The sequence below is a fragment of the Mesoplodon mirus genome, assembly GCF_964341445.2.
Source record: "Mesoplodon mirus genome assembly, chromosome: 6".
NCBI classification, from domain to species: Eukaryota; Metazoa; Chordata; class Mammalia; order Artiodactyla; family Ziphiidae; genus Mesoplodon; species Mesoplodon mirus.
In genome coordinates, this window is record NC_138982.1 from 50,181,912 (window position 1) to 50,201,849 (window position 19,938).

Consider the following 19,938-nt stretch of genomic DNA (forward strand, 5'->3'; position numbering starts at 1 on the left):
TGGAGAAAACAGATTTAGAAGTGAATTTTCAGTCAAGGACACACAGCTAATATGAAGGAGGATTCAGGTTCAGATCTATCTGCCTGGAAAGCCTATTTTCTTCCTCCTGTGTGGTATAGTATTGTGAAGAACTATGACTCTGGAACCATATGGTGCTGGGTTTAAATCTTAGCCCTGCCATTTACAGGCAGACTAACCTTATGTAAATTGATTAATCTCTCCAAGTCCCAGTTTCTCCATTTGTAAAAAATAGGATATTAGTAAGCACCTAACCCATAAAACTTTTCTAAGAATCAATGAAGAAAACAGATGTAAAGTGTATAGCTGTTAGTATTATTGAATCTCATCACCTCCACTTGGCAAATTCTTACTTATTTTTTAAGACCTAATTCAGATGTCACCTCAAGTTGATATCTTATCTAACTCTGCCAGACAGAATTGTTTTCTCCTAGTTCCCATATGACTTTGGTCTTGTAATGATCTGTTCCCCATTAGACAAGAGTCATGAGTTACTCTATCTTAGTCTGGGTTCCTCCCAAAGCAGACTCAAAGAGACAGGATTTGAGTCAAGCAGTTTTTGGAGAGGTGCAAAGAACATGTATAGATAAGGAAGGAAGCAATCAGGGAAAGGAAGGCAGCCTTTAATAGATATGTTATTAAGTCAACTCTTGTCATGGGTAAATGATAATTACTATCCCATAGGGAAACTCTGGAAAACTGTTCAAAATTTAGTACTCAGAATTATCCCAGACAAGAAAGTGGAATCTGGGATGGGTATTTTTATTTCTACACTGACTAGCCATTGATTACAAGTTACCCTTGTACCAGTACAGGCACTTCTGGCTTGCGGTACATATAAGCATAGTGTGTTCTGGAAGCCTGAGGGCAGTGCACCAACAAAGATGCCAGTGTTGCCTTTGAAAGTTAAGCTGATGTATGGAAGGGATCTAAGAGAACAGGGTGGAGCACTGAGAGTGTTTGCTCTTCATATCTTATACTCCTGTATAATCATTTATGCACTCATTTACCTGACACTGCTCTTTATCAATCTCCTTTCACCTCGAATTTTCCCATACAATGACTAGTATGCAGCGAGCAACCAATAAACGATTAAAGAGGAAATTGGAGGGAAGAGAAGAAAAAGGAAGGAAAAGAGGGAAAGGAAGAGAAAGGAAAGGACAAGAAATGCATGGAAGAGAAAGGAAGGGAAGGGAAGGGTCTGAAGGGGAAGGGAAGAATGCATCCTATGCCATGATTTGAAATGGAGAAGTCTCCCTTCTTTTTACCTCTTATGGCAGCAACAGATAAAATGTATATAGATGCTAAGGAAATAAAAAATTCCCAAGATGGCATACATAATGCTGTCTAAATGTCAATTCAGGTATTTAATATAAGAATTAATTATAGAATCAATGTTATGGTCTCTTACATTTTCCTTGCCTGAACAAAAGCCAAAAAGTTGCTATAAAGCTGGTAAGGAACCCTGACCTTCAGAATATGTAGTTTGAGAAAAGATTCTAAGAAGGATAAGTGAGGATTCTTCTTTTCTTGCTTTACTAGGTAATGAGTTTTATAATGGAAACACCATCGCAAATTACATAATCAAGTTGGTCAGAGCTATTGATCTGCCCAGTGACAAGACTTCCTAAATGAATTGCCTTATTCCGAAAAGTTGGTAGAAAGCTAGTAATGGCAAAATATATTTCCTGAATTTTGTACCTCTGTTAAGATAAGGCTTATTGCTTCTGCACTTCAAAAATGTTAGGATATTTTTTGATACTGAGCTGCATGAGCTGTTTGTATATTTTGAAGATTAATCCCTTGTCAGTTGCTTCACTTGCAAATATGTTCCCCCATTCTGAGGGCTGTCTTTTTGTCTAATTTATTGTTTTCTTTGCTGTGCAAAAGCTTATAAGTTTAATTAGGTCCCATTTGTTTATTTTTGTTTTCATTTTCATTACTCTAGGAGGTGGGTCCAAAAAGATCTTGCTGTGATTTATGTCAAAAAGTGTTCTGCCTATGTTTTCCTCTAAGAGTTTTATAGTATCTGGTCTTAAATTTAGGTCTCTAATCCATTTTGAGATTATTTTTGTGTATAGTGTTCAGGAGTGTTCTAATTTCATATTTTTACATGTAGCTGTCCAGTTTTCCCAGCACCACTTATTGAAGAGACTGTCTTTTCTCCATTGTATAGTCCTGCCTCCATTGTCATAGATTAGGTGACCATAGGTGCATGGGTTTATTTCTGGGCTTTCTATCCTGTTCCATTGATCTATATTTCTGTTTTTGTGCCGGTACCATACTGTCTTGATTGCTGTAGCTTTGTAGTACAGTCTGAAGTCAGGGATCCTGATTCCTCTAGCTCCATTTTTTCTTTCTCAGGATTGCTTTTGCTGTTCAGGGTCTTTTGTATTTCCATACAAATTGGAAAAAATTTTGTTCTAATTCTGTGAAAAATACAATTGGTAATTTGATAAGGATTGTGTTGAATCTGTAGATTGCTAAACAAACAACTCAATCAAAAAATGAGAAGACCTAAATAGACATTTCTCCAAAGAAGACATACAGATGGCCAAGAGGCACGTGAAAAAGATGCTCAACATCACTAATTATTAGAGAAATGCAGATCAAAACTATAATACAATGAGGTATCACCTCACACTGGTCAGAATGGCCATCATCAAAAAACCTACAAACAGTAAATGCTGGAGAGGGTGTGGAGAAAAGGGAACCCTCTTGCACTGTTGGTGGGAAAGTAAATTGATACAGCCACTATGGAGAACAGTATGGAGGTTCCTTAAAAAGCTACAAATAGAACTACCATATGACCCAGCAATCTCACTACTGGGCATATACCCTGAGAAAACCATAATTCAAAAAGACACATGTGGGACTTCCATGGTGGCACACTGGTTAAGAATCTGCCTGCCGATGCAAGTGACATGGGTTTAAGCCCTGGTCCAGGAAGATCCCACATGCCGTGGAGCAACTAAGACCATGCCCCACAACTACTGAGCCTGCACTCTAGAGCCCGCAAGCCACAACTGCTGAGTCTGTGTGCCACAACTGCTGAAGCCCGTGCACCTAAAGCCCGTGCTCTGCAACAAGAGAAGCCATCACAATGAGAAGCCCGCGCACCACAACAAAGAGTAGCCCCCACTCTCCACAGCTAGAGAAAGCTCACATGCAGCAACAAAGACCCAATGCAGCCAAAAATAAATATGTTAATTAATTTAAAAATAAGTCTTCATTTAAAAAGACACATGTACCCCAATGTTCACTGCAGCACTATATACAGTAGACAGGACATGGAAACAACCTAAATGCCCATCAACAGAGGAATGGATAAAGAAGATATGGTACTTATTTACAGTGGAATATTACTCAGCCATAAAAAGGAATGAAATTGGGTCATTTGTAGAGATGTGGATGGACCTAGAGAGTGTCATACAGAGTGAAGTAAGCCAGAAAGAGAATAGCAAATATCGGATAATAACACATATATGTGGAACCTAGAAAAATGGTATATATAGATGATCTTGTATGAAAGCAGAAATAGTGACACAGACAAAAAATAGAGAACAAATAGAGACAACAATTAGAGAAAAAATGTATGGATACCAAGGGGGAAAGGGGTGGGGTGGGAGGAATTGGGAGACTGGGATTGACACATATACATTATTGATACTATGTATAAAATGGACAACTGATGGGAACATGCTGTATAGCACAGGGAACTCACCTAGTGCACTGTGGTAACCTAAATGGGAGGGAAGTCCAAAAGGGAGGGGATATCTGTATGTGTATGGCTGATTCATTTTGTTGTGCAGTGGAGGCTAACACAGCATTGTAAAGCAACCATACTGCAATAAAAATTAATTTAAAAAAAGAAAAACAAATACTGTATATTAATACATATATGTGGAATCTAGAAAATGGTACAGATGAACCTATTTGCAGGGCAGGAATAGAGATGCAGTTGTAGAGAACAGATGTGTAGACATGATGGGGGGAAGGGAGGTGAATTGGGAGATTGGGATTGATGTATGTGCACTGCCATGTGTAAAACAGATAGCTAGTGGGAACCTGCTGTATAGCGCAGGGAGCTCAGCTCAGTGCTCTGTGGTGACCTAGATGGGTGGGATGGGGTTGGGGTGGGAGGGAGGTCCAAGAGGGAGGGGATATATATATACACATAGCTGATACACTTCGTTGTACAGCAGAAACTAACACAACATTGTAAAGCAACTATACCCCAATTTAAAAAGAATGTTAGGCTAAAGCAGCTTTGTGAAGCAATGTTGTATGTGACCACAGCACTTGGAATCAGTGCAACACTATCTCTGACTAGCTTATGTGACCTTGGAGTCACTGTGAAAACTCCTTGGGTCCCAATTTCATCATTTGTAATATTAGGACATTGGACTAAGCTATGAGTTGGAAATTCAGATGCCAACGCCTCCTGGATGAATGAGAGCGATGATGGTAAACTGAAGAGCATATACCCCATCCAAAGGGATGGCCATTACTCAGATCCAACCAAGGATTGCCATGCTGAAATTTCGAGTTTGGGCTGACAAATCTCCCAGTATTTCCTAAGGACTGAAACATGACATTTAAGTTATTTCTTTAGATTTTAATGTGTTGGTACAATTTTTATAAAAAACACAGTGTGGGCCAAGGAAGGCTTATCAACAATGAGCAGAATAGAACTCACAGGTTATTACTCACCTCTGGACTAGATGAATCTCAAATGTCCTTCCAGTTATTCACCTTTTGAAAATGATATATGGAGGCATAAATGTGTTCTTCTAAGATGGAGACACCTGTGCATAGTGCTGCTCCTATTTCTACAGCTGCTTTCTTCCCCAAAGGGGTTTGTGTACCTTGGCTGAGGTCCAGGACAATAGCCAATAATCTTCCTCAGCTAGGAATTTCTGCAGCAGTTTTAACACCGTCTTTCCTGATGACCCAGATCTATGTCCTGAAACATAAAAATTGGTAGAGATAATCATCACAACTTTGGATAAATTTCTATTACTTACCATTATGTAGGTTACCTTAAAGACTGTGTCAGTCCCTGTATTCCTCTGCACTCTGGAACGTTGTTGAAGTCTCCCCTAACATCTTTATATCCTCCTTGATCTTTAATTAGGGTGGGAAATATTGACACCCTTAAGGTCCAGGATGCACCTTCAATCCTAGCAGATGCCTCTGAAAGTTGGTTATTTCAAGTGAGTGATAGAAAGCACATTCTAGACATAGAGGAATAATCCAGAGAGAAGGAACAATAGGAAATTAAAAAAAAACAAATGGAGCGAAGTGTCAGAAAGAGTGAGATGACAACAGAAAGTTTGGGGGCCATCCTTGAAGGGATGCCTTGAAAAAGAATTTCTTACTCTGAGATGGATGGGACAAATAAGAGCTTATAAAGCCAAACCGTTGAGAAGGAGAGAGAAAATAATATGGCTAGGCGCCTTCAATCTTTCCTGTGAAGTATGTGATAAAGTTTTGTTCAGGAAGTGAATACCAATAGACTAATATTTGATGAGGGAGAAAATGATTGAGAAAAGGTTCTCTGGAAAATGTCGTAGGTAGACAAATATAGATGATTTTTAAAAATACCAAGTAGATTTAAGAGTTAATAGATTTGAGTCAGCAAGAACCCACTATGGAACAAAATGAATCAGCTTATTGCCTTTCTCTAGGAAAGTAATTAGTAGCTTTAGGATAAATGAAGAAAAAGAGCCTAGGAGTGAGAGAAGGGAAATTTTAGTTTCATAGATCTGGGATACAGAACTATTCTGAGGGAAGCCAAGTTGCAGGATGTCATCATGCCTGTGAGTGGTTCAAATGGAGTAGAGATGAAGGCCATATGTATTGAGGGGGTCAAGGAATTGTGACGCCAACAGGGGAATATGCCAAAGTTACCAAGGAGTGTAGCTGTAGAGGACACGGGGAGACAAGATAGGAGGTTGTTTTGCAGGTTAGCTATATCTGGGGATGGCAGTAGGGAATAACAAACTTATCCTGTTTTAAGAATTTTGATAAATGGCATAAGGGATTGCCTCCAGGGGAGAGAATTGTCATGGAAATAGAATTGTTAGCAAGAAATTACTGTCCCGTTTTTGGGAGAAGGTAGAAAGAGTGACCCAATAATGTTCTCTGGCAATGGGGGAGGGGTTTCAGTGGAAGGTGAGAGCAGAGGATCATGCAAGAGATGGTCAGGGAGGATTAGAATTAAGCTATAAATGAATGAGAAGGAAAAAACTATAGCAAGGAGTAGCTTTGAAATCAGACAGACTTGGGTTTGAATCTGGCTCTGCCACTTACTAGCTGCAGGGGTTGATCCAATTTAAGAATTCCACTTTAAGAAAAATAATACAAGGACTGACATTAGCAAAATGGCAAACTAGTAGGTCTCATGCCCCCACAAAAACAGTAATTTAATAACTACTCACAGTTGAAAATAGCTCTGGAGAGCTCTAGATTACAATAAAGAAACTGTAGCAAAATAGTGGAGCACAAAAACTGAAGGTGCCGGAATTGAAAATTGCAGGAAGCATTTTACCCTAATCATCCTATCCCCCAGCCCAGCACAGCTTGGGTCCAAGAGGGATCCCCTGGACCAAAGGCTCCTCCCAAGGGGGTAAAGGAAACCAGAAGGTCCCCAGCAGCCTTCACCACCAAGGACTACAGCTGACCCCAGCTGACAGAGCTGCTTGGAGTCCACGCCACTGTATGCCCCCTAAGCAAGATCTGTCACTGAATCCCTCTAGGGCCAGAGGTGCCACACCCTTCCCTCCCTCACCACATTCCCCCAAGTCCTGATGCCACAACATGGGCATCCATGTCCTAGATGCTGGCACTGCCATGACTGTGCATATACCTTTGTCCCTGATCCTGGCACCAAAAAGGATCCCCTTGGCTGTGACTTACCACACAGGGGAAAAAGAGAGTAGGAGGACCCCAGGACCTCACCACCACTGTGAACATCTGCAGTACAATTGAGCTTAAGTTGTTATCAACTTAAAATAGAAAGTTATAACTACAAGATATTTTATGCAAGCCTGGAGCCAACCACAAAGATAAAAACCTATAAGAGTTACAACAAAAGATACAGAGAAAAGAATCAAAGCAAATCACTACCAAAAAAAAAAAATCAAAAAAGAAGATGGCAAGAGAGGAAGAGAGGGACAAAACAGCTGCAAAACAGAAAACAATTAACAAAATGGCAATAGTAAGTCCTCACTTATCAATAGTTTATATGTCAATGGATTATACTTCTCAATCAAAAGGTATAAAATGGCTGAATGGATTTAATAAAAAAAAAAGAACCAGGGTTATGCTGTCTACAAGACTTACTGTAGTTTTAAAGACCCTCAGGCTGAAAGTAAAAGAATGGAAAAAGATATTCCATGCAAATGGTAACCAAAAAGAAAGCAAGGGAGGCTATATTTATATAAGACAAAATAGACATTAAGTTAAAAACTGTCTCTAGAGACAAAGAATGTAATTATGTAATGGTAAAAGGGTCAGTTCAACAGTAGATATGACAATTATACAGCAATGTGAATGCAGTTAACAACACTGTAATGTATACTTGAAATTTGCTAAGAGGGTAGATCTTAAGTGTTCTTACCATGCACACACAAAGAAAGTGGTAACTAGGTCAGGTGATGCATATGTTAATTAGCTTGGTTGTGGCAATTATTTCACAATGTATACATGTATAAAAACATCAATTGTATACATTATACAATTTTTATTTGTCAATTATATAGCAATAAAGATGGGGGAAAAATAATACAAAATATGAAACTAAAATTAGAGCAAACGTGGATTTTTATTTTGAAAGAGAAATAATAATACATTTTTTAAAAATTTAAAGCTAACAAATACCAAAAACATTCCAATATTCAGAAAGATAGCCATATATATTTTTTACTAACTACCTGACCATTATATACACTGCATGATTTCTTTCCTACATTTTTGACTTCAAATTCTTTATTCACTTCTTCATATGACAGTTGTTTCGCAATATCATTTTCTATTGTAAGAATAGAAAGGTAATTCAGTCCTTCCTGTAACATGGTTGCTATAATCTTCTTAAATAATTGCTCAGAAAAATGCCTTTTGCCTCCATAAGTCATTATTGGTATTGTCATTTAGATTTGTAGAGTTGTTGCCAAATTTGGGAAAACCTGTATTAAACTCCTCCCATATGTGAATGTAAGATTTGGAAGCATTTCCATAGTCTAGCTTTTGTGTCTGTAGACTTTAAACCTTGTCTCTCCTCTGTTACCTGTGTACTTCCAGTGCTGGGTGCTGTAGGGCAGATTCATATTATGTTACAACTTTTGGCCCTACATCCTGTGACATGATGCTGGGTGAGCTGACACAGCAAATTCCTACACTGGGATGGCTGCTGAAACCTTAACAAAACATGAGGTGCTACTAAACCCAAATTAAATGTAGCCTACCTCAACTTGCCCTTATCCATCTCCCAAAAAGGTTTATGACCACTCAGTGCCACAAAGGAGAGTGTGATGGTGAGGAAATTGTAGTGGAAAGAGAAAACAATCTTAACTGATTTCTGTTAAAATATCTTACTTTTGAAAATTTAGTAAAAACATGACCATGTGAACACATGCTAGGACTTCTTACAGGGCCTTCGAAGGGACCCTTGCAAGTGAAGGAGCTAAAGGCTAAGCTGCATCAGCTTCATAGGAAATCACCTCCTGGGTAGTTAGGTACCTCATGTCAGCTACACAATTTCTCTAGTATCCATTTCTCTATCCCACATGTTATAAGGCAGATGAATTGAAAGAATGTACATAAAGTGCCAGTGCCCGGCATAGAGTAAATAATCAATAAATGGCAAATAATAAGTAATTAGGAGATTTTGCAAACCAGTGACATCTTTTATGTATTTCATTGTAGTAGGTGCCAAACTCAGACTACAAAGGTTTTTTATTTTTATGGTTTGTTTTCATTTAAAGACATCTAGGGTGGACTACTTGAGCACTTTTTACACATCCCCTTAGAACTGGGAGCACCTTGGACTTATTATAATGGAGAAGTTGGAATCACCAGGGGTGGGGGGTGCAGTTTAGAGCAGAGCAATAAAGGCAAAACAGCTTAAGTCCATAAGGAAACCCTGTCTCCTAAAGGAGTCCCTCTTTTTTTTACCCTGCCAGCTGCATAGGTACATGGGCTCAGATATGAGCATATGTCATATATCCAGACATTCCCGATAGAAGGCCAGGAATAAATGAACAAACACCCACTTTTTGAGCCACTTTGCTGTGTCAGGCGTTGTGCTGGACCCTCTCATATTCGCTATCTCAGTTAAGCTTCACAGCAAGCCTGTGCCTGTGTGGGTCCTCAATGTACAGATGAAGAAACAAACAAGGAGAGGAGATCAGCCTCTTCAGCCCTCACTTGGAATGTTGTGTGTAGAAGTGGAAAAGCCCAGGGGGAAAGAAGCTGTGCGTCATCTTTGTGGTTCTCAGCTCTACCACAGAAGGGCCTGAACCAGCTGGCCTGGCCCTCCTCCTCCTTGTCCTGATCCTGGGGCAAAGCCAGCACTCTAAGCCACTCTCCAGAATTCTGTGTGTCAGGCCAAGGGGGCAGGGCTAAGTTCTATTCAAAAGAGAGCAAATGCCAGAAACAGGATGGGAGTTGGGGGCAGGTTAAGGGGTTGGGGAAGAGGAAGGAATTCTGTCTTCAACATAAAGAGAATGTTGAATGGAAATCCAAATATTTTTTTAAAATACATTTTTGGATAACAGTAGGAGCAGTTTTCTTACCTCCCCCATCCCAAACCTTGAGGTAGTATCAATCAGAATAGCTGCTTTATTTTAGTTTTTTAAAATATAATTTATATAATTCTAATATATGAAAATCTGTGTTTATAAAATAGATTAAAATGGCATTATTTTGTTTACTAAAGGAGTTATTATAAAATACCTTTAACTAACCCCCTCAGAACATTTAAAAATAGATCCATTTCTTAAAGATTTGTCTATTACCCTAAGCAGCAAGGTGTACTGTACATCAAACCATCTATGTTTCCCATGCCATTAATGATGTTACCTGTATCTCAGGACTGAGAAGAAAAGTGAAAAAGCACTGAAATAATTTTATTCCTGCCCTTTCCCACTACCCCAGACTCTGATCATCAGATCTCTGTGCTGCTGGCCACCACTCCCATTCCTTGTCCCACTAACATAAGAGGTGAGGAGGCAAAGTAAGAGGCCCTGTAACATGTAAGTGGGAGAAGGGGTGAATGCCACTGGTTGTGTTCCCTGGAAGCAGGTCCTTAGATAAGCAAAAGGTCTTTGAAAGAAAGGGAAGGGGGAGGAAGCAAGATTGGGCAAGATTGAGAGATTTCAGATCATGATGCAAGTGTGGCAAGGTCTCTGCCAACACTGTGGAGCTCAAGAGCAAATATTGACCATCAGAGGAATTCTGGATTGTGCTGAAATATTCCCCCATCTTGCTCAGTCATTGGCTACCAGTTACCCCAGGAAGAGTGAGACCCTGGCTGTCTGCAGTTGAGTCCAACTCTGAAGAAGCCAGTGATTTGAGGCTGTCTGCTATTAGCTGCTTCCTGCAGCCGGGCAGAAATTCATTCCTGTAAGAAGGAACTGGGCAGCTCATTTCTGTGTCTACCACTGTCCATCCCTTGTCCCTCCTGGATCTCCTTCTCCACATGTTTTGGCAGCACATCCTCTGGGATTCTGATGGACCTCCTTTCCTGAGAGAAACTTAGAAAAGGGACATTAGCAGGACAAGCTGTAGCTGCCATAGCTAAAGTAGATTCCAACAACTGGTACTCATGTTCTCCCTCCTCCACTCAACTATCCAGGGTCTCCTCAACTTTGGTACCAAATCTAGTCTTGTCCACAGTGTACCTGATAGCACTACCCAAACCCTTATTCCTGAGGGATCTAAGCCCATCAGAATGTCCCACCTTGGGCAAAAATGATCCTCCACTTACACCCCTGCCTTGTAGAGTCATTGGATGGGGACAGCCCTGAGAAGAGTACCACCCTGACTCTCTGCAGCCAACACAGATCCTAAAGGACCAATGGATGGAGGCAGCCTGCTGATCACATTCCCTGCATCTGACAGCAAGTCCTTCCTTGAAGGCAGAGCTGAGCAGTGCATTTCTACGTCTGCCATTGGTGAATGCTATTTTAAGCACCTGTCACAAAATAATAAGAAAAATATTACTTATGCTAGAATAATTCATCTATTATTCAGTGTTTGTATATTTTTGTTTTTTAAATAAAAAATAATGACTTTTTGTTTAAAAGTTTAGGTTTCTCTTTAAAATCACATATTTCTGGGTTACTAGGTGGAACAGAGCAGGAGGAAATAACCATATGGCTCTTTAATAAGTGTGAGTTTTTGATTTAGTAGGTGGTGGTTGTGTTAAAGAACACAGGCCTTTTGGGGGTATCTTTCTTCATTCCTTAAAAAAGGAGACAAAAATTCCAAAATAGACTTGTTTGGTTGCTTAAGAGTCTGTTATTTTTCTGATAACTAAAGCTTCAGAGTGAAACATAAAGTCCTGGTAAAACTGACTGAGTGAATGCTTGGGATATGTGGTAAATCAGAAGAAAGAGAAGATGAATTTCCAGAGATGACTTAAAAAAGCCTCAAGTGGTGGAGACCATCCTCAAGAGGAGGAGGGAATGAAAAATGAATTCATTCTTTAATAAATGGGCATCAGTGTCCTAAATGAACAGACTCTTAAGAGGGGCTAATGCACAGCCTAACTCCCTGAGAGGAGGCTCTTCTCTGTGGGAGCCACCCAGCAGGCTCACCTCAATGTGGACACAGTGATTCTTGCAGTTGTTTACACAAGCAGTAGTATTGCACAAGTGTGGAACCTAAAGGGGCTAGAATCCTGTGAAGCAATTGGTGGGACTGAGCTATAAATACTATGTTTATCACTGTCAGTACAGTTGGCAGACTTCAGTAGCTTGGAAAAACATGGGTATGTATACATGTATATACATACTATGTGTGGGTATGTATACAAACTTTGCAGATAAAATTCCAATATCTGTGTTCACAAGAGAACACAGATACAAATACGTATATATAGAAATCCGCATCTTGGCAAATTAACCTATCTCGCTCTGTTGACTAAAGGAGTCTTACCTAAGTCCTGAAACAAATTAACCTTAAAAAACTACAGTGTCAAACCCTTTGGTAGAGTTCTTTAAGGGCCGGGACCTTGTTGAAACACCTAGAGTGGTGTTTGGCATATCATAGTTACTCAATAAATGTTCGTTGAATGAAGGATAGATGGATGATGGATGAATGATATTTGATTAAGTACATGCAGAATAATAAAGTGAGTCAATCCTTAGGAGCTTATGATTTACTTCATTTAGCTCAAATCAATGCCAGTGGTTATAATGATAGGGATTGCAAGAATTGAAATGGACTTTAGGAATGGACTAGTTAAATTCTCTTATTTTACTCATGAGAAAAATGAAGCTTAGAGGAGTGAAATGACTCACATAAGATCACTCATCCAATCTGTGATCTAATCTGTTCTAGGTATTCTGCCTTTGAATTCACAGTGCTGCCAGATGGTTATCAACAGATCTTAAATTGGTTCCACATAGATATGTTCATCTATGTAATGCCATATCAGAGAGAGAGAATCTACGCACTATTTCTTCTCTTTTTATAATTGACATATCATTGTATGAGTTTCAGGTGTATAACATAAAGGTTTGACTTACATATGTTGTGAAATTATTACCACAATAAGTATAGTTAACGTCCATCACCACATATAGATACAATAGGAAGGAAGGAAGGGAGAAAGAGAGAAAGAAAGAGTCTGAGTCCATTTCAGATTTCTTCTTGTTTTCCCCTCACAACATTATTTGCATAGGGGTAGTCAACTGACTATGCATATCCATGGGAACCCCTGTCTTCTCCTCCCTTTACCAGTTCTATCTCTCTTGGAATATTTTCTTTTTGTGGATATTTTAGAGTTAATTTCATTCTGGATTCTGGTAAACCTGATCACTGAAAACAGTTGGGGCACTGTCTCGGATGCCTATTCTATTTATAGTCACACAACAAACATTTCAGTCTTTTGCAGGTGCAGTTACTAGATTTAAGCCATATCGTGTCATGCACATTGCTGTTCACTTTCTATCTCAGGTGCCCTCTACAGCTAACCTTTTAACAGAGTGCCTTCTGTCATCATTAAAGGGTCCACAGAGCTCTGTTACAGAATAATAACCTTGGCATCCCGGTGCCAGGTGCCAAACCCCTCTCCACAGCCTGTTACAAAATTTGGTCCTCTCTGGCACTCAGTCACTTGGAAGTGGAAGCTGGCCTTCAGTGACCTTTCTATTTTTAACTGCAGTATTATTTTCCTTCTTCCATTATTTCTCTTCTTCTCCTTAGCCTCTGTAATGCTTTAGTTCAGGTCAGGCTCAGCTCAACTTCCACTTTCTTCATTTAACCTCTCAATTCTCCTGACAGCTCATTCTTTTCCTTTGTCAAAGCTGTACCTTGCAGAATGTTCTCAGTCTATAATTGGGGTTTGGGCTCATGCTTAGGCAAAAGTATGTATTTTATTTCTAATTATAAAGTACTACTTTATAACTTGAAAGAAAATATATCTGGAGCAGGGACTTACAGCAGTAAGCTTGGTAATGGAGCACTGAACAACGTTGTCCCTGGCCTCAGTGCAGCTAACGTCTTAGAGGGGAAGGCAGGTTATAAATGAGTGTACATTCAATAGACATGAGATAGTGATAGTGCTATGAAGGAAAATAAAGCAGGGGGAGGAAACAGACAAGAACAGAGAGGTGAAGGAACAATACTTTGGTTGGAGTCAGGAGAACCTCTCTAAGGATACGACATTGAGCAGAGACAGGGGCAAACTGAGGAAGTAGACTCTGCAGAGACCTGGGCAAGTGTGTGCCAGGCAGAGGGACTAACAAATGCAAAAGCCTTATGGTGGGAACAAGCATGGTCATTTCAAAGATGAACAAGAAGGCCACTGTGGCCTGAGGAATGTTGTAAGAGGGGAATGGTAAAAAGCTGGAGAGGTAGGTCAGAACCAGATCTCATACAGCCCAGGGAAAGACTTGAGGAAGCCATCAGAGAAGAAATGCAGAACAACATGGTCTGAATTGTGTACTAATAGAACTATTCTAGCTGCAGGGTGGAGAATTGACTTGAGGATGGAGGCAATGAGCAAGAATGGAAACAGGGAAGGCAATTAAGTGGCTATTGAAGTAAATCTAGGTAAGATTTTGGAAGATGGCAGTAGAGCTTATCAGAAGTGGTCAAATTCAGGATGTACTTTGCTCTAAAGAAAGGAGGCAAGGATGACTCCTAGGTTTTGGGCCTGAGCAAAAGGAAAATGGAGATATCACTAACAATTTGTGGAAGCCAGGCAGGGTGCACATATCTGGTTTGTGTGGTAGGAAGGGAAGAAATTCAAGAGTTCTGATTAGATGTAAATTTGAGATGATGGACTTGGAAAATTCAAAAGAATAAAAAAATACATTAAAAAAATCTTAGATATAGTGCTCTAATTCAAAGGAAAATACCTATTAACATTGTAGTTTTTTCTTTCTGCATGTATTTACTGCATATTTTTATTTAGCTTTAAAACTACCTTATTTTAAAAGAATTGTGTTCTTTGAACTAATATACAAAGCTATATTATATTAGATGATGTATAAAGGGAATTTTCTGAAAAGTTCCTCTCTGTGCAAACTGAAAGTATCTATGCAAGTTTTAAACATACAAGACAGTAAGACTCCAAGAAAGCCCAGGCCTTAATGTTTGAAAAGGTGCCTGATCTTCTCCCATTGAAAATACAGTGTGGGAACACTGGCAGTAATGGATGGATAGGAAAGTCTCTCTCCATTCCTTCAGCTATTGATGTTTAATATTAATCCGGGATAGCACAAGATGAGGTCAGCTTCATAAGAAGCTGTGTAGGGGTCTCAGGAGAAGCTGGTATTGATTTTTATTTTTTTTATTTTTTTGAATTTTATTTATTTATATTTTATACAGCAAGTTCTTATTAGTTATCCATTTTATACATATTAGTGTATATATGTCAATCCCAATCTCCCAATTCATCCCACCACTGCCACTCCCCCCAGCTCCGCTTTCCCCCCTTGGTGTCCATATGTTTGTTCTCTACATCTGTGTTTCTCTTTCTGCCTTGCAAATTGGTTCATCTGTACCATTTTTTTAGATTCCACATATATGCATTAGTATACGATATTTGTTTTATTTTTCTGACTTACTTCACTCCGTATGACAGTCTCTAGGTCCATCCACGTCTCTACAAATGACCCAATTTCGTTCCTTTTTATGGCTGAGTAATATTCCATTGTATATATGTGCCACATCTTCTTTATCCATTCATCTGTTGATGGGCATTTAAGTTGCTTCCATGACCTAGCTATTGTAAATAGTGCAGCAGTGAACACTGGGGTGCATGTGTCTTTTTGAATTATGGTTTTCCCTGGGTATATGCCCAGTAGTGGGATTGCTGGGTCATATGGTTATTCTATTTTTAGTTTTTTAAGGAACCTCCATACTGTTCTCCATAGTGGCTCTATCAGTTTACATTCCCACCAGCAGTGCAAGAGGGTTCCCTTTTCTCTGCACCCTCTCCAGCATTTGTTGTTTATAGATTTTCTGATGATGCCCATTCTAACTGGTGTGAGGTGATACCTCATTGTAGTTTTGATTTGCATTTCTCTAATAATTAGTGATGTCAAGCAGCTTTTCATGTGCCTCTTGGCCATCTGTATGTCTTCTTTGGAGAAATGTCTATTTAGGTCTTCTGCCCATTTTTTGATTGGGTTTTTTTTTAATTGAACTGCATGAGCTGTTTATATATTTTGGAGATTAATCCTTTGTCTATTGATTCATGTCCAAATATGTTCTCCGATTCTGAGGGCTGTCTTTTCATCTTGTTTACAGTTTCCTTTGCTGTGCAAAAGCATTTAAGTTTCATTAGGTCCCATTTGTTTATTTTTGTTTTTATTTCCATTACTCTAGGAGGTGGGTCAGAAAAGATCTTGCTGTGATTTATGTCAAAGAGTGTTCTTCCTATGTTTTCCTCTAAGAATTTTATAGTGTCCTGTCTTACATTTAGGTCTTTAATCCATTTTGAGTTTATTTTTGTGTATGGTATTAGGGAGTGTTCTCATGTCATTCTTTTACATGTAGCTGTCCAGTTTTCCCAGCACCACTTATTGAAGAGATTGTCTTTTCTCCATTGTATATCCTTGCCTCCTTTGTCATAGATTAGTTGACCATAGGTGTGTGGGTTTATCTCTGGGCTTTCTCTCCTGTTCCATTGATCTATTATTTCTGTTTTTGTGCCAGTACCGTATTGTCTTGATTACTGTAGCTTTGTAGTATAGTCTGAAGTCAGGGATCCTGATTCCTCCAGCTCTGTTTTTCTTTCTCAGTATTGCTTTGGCCATTTGGGGTCTTTTGTGTTTCCATACAAATTATAAACTTTTTTGTTCTAATTCTGTGAAAAATGCCATTGGTAATTTGATAGGAATTGCAATGAATCTGTAGATTGCAATGAATCTGTAGATTGCTTTGGGTGTTATAGTCATTTTCACAATATTAATTCTTCCAATCCAAGAACATGGTATACCTCTCCATCTGTTTGTGTCATCTTTGATTTCTTTCATCAGTGTCTTATAGTTTTCTGAGTACAGGTCTTTTACCTCCCTAGGTAGGTTTATTACTAGGTATTTCATTCTTTTTGTTGCAATGGTGAATGTAATTGTTTCCTTAATTTCTCCTTCTAATCTTTCGTTGTTAGTGTACAGGAATACAAGACATTTCTGTGCATTAATTTTGTATCCTGCAACTTTACCAAATTCATTGATTAGTGCTAGTAGCTTTCTGGTGGCATGGTTAGGATTCTCTATGTATAGTACCATGTCATCTGCAAACAGTAACAGTTTTACTTCTTCTTTTCCAATTTAGATTCATTTTATTTCTTTTCTTTCTCTGATTGCCATGGCTAAGACTTCCAAAACTATGTTTAATAATACTGGCAAGAATGGACATCCTTGTCTTGTTCCTGATCTCAGAGGAAATGCTTTCAGTTTTTCACCATTGAGAATGATGTTTGCTGTGGGTTTGTTATATATGGCCTTTACAGTGCTAAGGTAGGTTTCCTCTGTGCCCACTTTCTGGAGAGTTTTTATCATAAATGGGTGTTGAATATTGTCAAAAGATGTTTCTGCATCTATTGAGATGATCATATGGTTTTTATTCTTCTATTTGTTAATATGGTATATCACATTGATTTGTGTATACTGAAGAATCCTTGCATCCCTAGGATAAATCCCACTTGTTCATGGTGTATGATCCTTTTAATGTGTTGTTGGATTCTGTTTGCTAGTATTTTGTTCAGGATTTTTGAATCTATTTTCATCAGTGACATTGGTCTTTAATTTTCTTTTTTTGTAGTATCTCTGTCTGGTTTTGGTATCAGGGTGATGGTGGCCTCATAGAATGAGTTTGAGAGTATTCCTTCCTCTGAAATTTCTTGGAAGAGTTTGAGAAGGATGGGTGTTAGCTCTTCTCTAAATGTTTGATAGAATTCACCTGTGAGGCCTTCTGGTCCTGGACTTTTGTTTGCTGGAAGATTTTTAATTACAGTTTCAATTTCATTACCTGTGACTGGTCTGTTCATATTTTCTATTTCTTTCTGGTTCAGTCTTGGAAGGTTATACCTTTCTAAGAATTTGTCCATTTCTTCCAGGTTGTCCATTTTATTGGCATAGAGTTGCTTGTAGCAGTCTCTTCAGATGCTTTGTATTTCTGCAGTGTCTGTTGTAACTTCTCCGTTTTCATTTCTAATTTTATTGATTTGAGCCTTCTCCCTCTTTTTCTTGATGAGTCTGGCTAAAGGTGTATCAATTTTGTTTATCTTCTCAAAGAACCAGATATTAGTTTTATTGATCTTTGCTATTGTTTCTATTTCATTTATTTCTGCTCTGATCTTTATAATTTCTTTGCTTCTACTAACTTTGGGTTTTGTTTGTTCTTCTTGCTTTAGTTCATTTAGGTGTAAGGTTAGATTGTTTATTTGAGATTTTTCTTGTTTCTTGGGGTAGGATTGTATTGCTGTAAACTTCCCTCTCAGAACTGCTTTTGCTGCCTTCCATAGATTTGGATCATCATGTTTCTGTTGTCATTTGACCCTAGGTATTTTTTGATTTCCTCTATGATTTCTTTTTTTTTTTGCTTTATAACAAATTTAATCAGTTATACATATACATATGTTCCTATATCCCCTCCCTTTTGCGTCTCCCTCCCACCCTCCCTATCCCACCCCTCTAGGTGGTCACGAAGCACCGAGCTGATCTCCCTGTGCTATGCGGCTGCTTCCCACTAGCTATCTACCTTACGTTTGGTAGTGTATATATGTCCATGCTACTCTTTCACTTTGTCACAGCTTACCCTTCCCCCTCCCCATATCCTCAAGTCCATTCTCTAGTAGGTCTGTGTCTTTATTCCTGTCTTACCCATATGTTCTTCATGACATTTTTTTTCTTAAATTACATATATATGTGTCAGCATACGGTATTTGTCTTTCTCTTTCTGACTTACTTCACTCTGTATGACAGGCTCTAAGTCCATCTACCTCATTACAAATAGCTCAATTTCATTTCTTTTTATGGCTGAGTAATATTCCATTGTATATCTGTGCCACATCTTCTTTACCCATTCATCCGATGATGGACACTAAGGTTGTTTCCATCTCCGAGCTATTGTAAATAGGGCTGCTATGAACATTTTGGTACATGTCTCTTTTTGAATTATGGTTTTCTCAGGGTATATGCCCAGTAGTGGGATTGCTGGGTCATATGGTAGTTCTATTTGTAGTTTTTTAAGGAACCTCCTTACCGTTCTCCATAGTGGCTGTACCAATTCACATTCCCACCAGCAGTACAAGAGTGTTCCCTTTTTTCCACACCCTCTCCAGCATTTATTGTTTCTAGATTTTTTGATGATGGCCATTCTGACTGGTGTGAGATGATATCTCATTGTAGTTTTGATTTGCATTTCTCTAATGAGTAAAGATGTTGAGCATCCTTTCATGTGTTTGTTGGCAGTCTGTATATCTTCTGTGGGAGAAATGTCTATTTAGGTCTTCTGCCCATTTTGGGATTGGGTTGTTTGTTTTTTTGTTATTGAGCTGCATGAGCTGATTATAAATTTTGGAGATTAATCCTTTGTCAGTTGTTTCATTTGCAAATATTTTCTCCCATTCTGAGGGTTGTCTTTTGGTCTTGTTTATGGTTTCCTTTGCTGTGCAAAAGCTTTTAAGTTTCATTAGGTCCCATGTGTTTATTTTTGTCTTTATTTCCATTTCTCTAGGAGGTGGGTCAAAAAGGATCTTGCTGTGATTTATGTCATAGAGTGTTCTGCCTATGTTTTCCTCTAAGAGTTTGATAGTGTCTGGCCTTACATTTAGGTCTTTAATCCATTTTGAGCTTATTTTTGTGTATGGTGTTAGGGAGTGATCTAATCTCATATTTTTACATGTCCCTATCCAGTTTTCCCAGCACCACTTATTGAAGAGACTGTCTTTTCTCCACTGTACATTCCTGCCTCCTTTATCAAAGATAAGGTGACCATATGTCCGTGGGTTTATCTCTGGGCTTTCTATCCTGTTCCATTGATCTATCTTTCTGTTTTTGTGCCAGTACCATACTGTCTTGATTACTGTAGCTTTGTAGTATAGTCTGAAGTCAGGGAGCCTGATTCCTCCAGCTCCATTTTTCGTTCTCAAGATTGCTTTGGCTATTCGGGGTCTTTTGTGTTTCCATACAAATTTTGAAATTTTTTGTTCTAGTTCTGTGAAAAATGCCAGTG